Below are 1959 nucleotides of genomic sequence, written 5' to 3'. Positions count from 1 at the left end.
TATGTTTTACATATGCAAGATTAACTACGATGGTAAGGCATGGAGCAAAATGAAGTCCTGAAGTCAAGGACGTGATCACATTGGGAGTTCGAGAGTTCGTTGGAAGACCGAACGTTCATCGGAAGTTCTAAAGGAACCAGCCAAGAAATCTTGGAGCTTGCTAGAGAAGCTTATCGGAACTTGCCAAGAAGATCGTCGTGAAATCCAAGAGCTTGCCGGGAGTCCGTCGGAAGTTCGCTGGAAGATCGCCGGAAGCTCGCCGAAAGAATAGACATAGGGACTTGTTTAGCTTAGCAAATGTCTTAGGATTTCGTAGTTGGCACATAATTGGGCTTGGATTTGGGCCAACCCAATTAGGGGCCATCTAGGCCCATGTAAGAACTATGTTGGGCCCAATAAGAAGCCTAAACAGTATCCCAAGAAGCCTTACCGTCGTTACACAATCTTCGAGACTGTGTCAAATGGTGATACCGCTAGTTTGGGTAGTTATACCACCCCTATTGGGGTGCCAAGTGGTGGTACCGCCCAGCACTGGCCCATAGGCAATGGTCCCGCCAGACCTAGTTGGTGGTACCGCCCAGGGAGTGTCAATGTCAGACTGACATTGGGCGGTGGTACCGCCCAGCGTAGGTGGTGGTACCGCACGTGCCCGGGGAACCCAAGATGAGATAATACCCCTCTTATCCCTAGTTAAAGCACACAAGTACAGAATATTCAAAAGTGAGAAAACGCTGCTGTAATATCTTTAAAATCCTCCTCTTTAAGTTTAAGTGTTAGAATAGTTTGAGAGGAGTGAGTGCTTGTAAAGGTTGTCTCCTAAACTCGGTAAAAGGAGAAGAGGGGTGTAAAAGGTGATTGGCCTTCGCCTATTGAAGGAAAACCTCTAGTGGACGTCGGTGATCTCACCGGAGGAGAAAGCCAAAAGTGGATGTAGGTCAAGATTGATCGAACCACTCTAAATCTCAGTTTGTATTTACTTACTACTATTTACCTTACTACAAACCTCCATATGTGCTTTACTTTCTTATTACTTTTGCTGCACTCCTTTACGAACTCACTTTCAAGTTAAGTTTCTGAAAACGATTTTATCGTCATGAGCTCTTGATCCTAACACAAATATTAGGTCGACTCTAATACCAAATATCATGACCCAAGTCTAATGGGCTAACTAACCTATCAACTTCATTTAGTTCAAACCACTAATTAAAATATTTATATTAAAGTTGATAATAATATATTTATCAAACCTTTATAAGTTAATCTTAGTCTTACCCTGATATGGGATGGGTGTTATAATATCTTATTGTTGAGCTCTTCATCGTATCCATTCTGTTAAAGATTTCTTTCATTTATGAGGAATGCCATCTACTATATAACCCGAAATGAATAGAGTGTGAAAGAAGTGTGCTAATGTTAGGTGCCAATGTGCTAAAACTAGAAAATGGTATGATTGTAGATGTTGATTCGAGCAATCCTAAGCGAGAGTCAAAATTAGACACAGCCTTTGATTTGCTCTTATACGATCGTATTTTGTCCATTAATCAATCAAGTTACCAAAATATGATTGGAAGAAGATATCTCTAAAATGATTTAACAAACAAAATTTAAGAGTAATGAGATGGACAACAAAGCGATAATTGTTTCTATGTCATCTTTAATTATTGGTATAATACTAAACCAACTTAACAAATACCGTAGCTAAGATCAGTCCGATCAATTAGGATCTAAAGGTTCGGATTATTCCAAGTTGCTTGCATTTTATATAAATAAATAGGTACTAAATTAGAACTTTTAACTTTTGACTATTTTTTCGCTCAACTGCTGTTTGTGCATCTGCCAAGATGCTCTGTTTCAGGCAATCCCAAGAACGAAAGGCGCTCACATCGGCTTCCAAACCATGTGAGAGAGGCACGCAAACGCATAGGCGAACCGTTCGGTGCCGGCGACATAATTATGTTG

The sequence above is a fragment of the Musa acuminata genome, chromosome BXJ3-1 (assembly GCF_036884655.1).
Source record: "Musa acuminata AAA Group cultivar baxijiao chromosome BXJ3-1, Cavendish_Baxijiao_AAA, whole genome shotgun sequence".
Classification (NCBI taxonomy): Eukaryota; Viridiplantae; Streptophyta; class Magnoliopsida; order Zingiberales; family Musaceae; genus Musa; species Musa acuminata.
The sequence above is the reverse complement of the archived record's forward strand: the minus strand, read 5'-3'. Positions refer to the sequence as shown.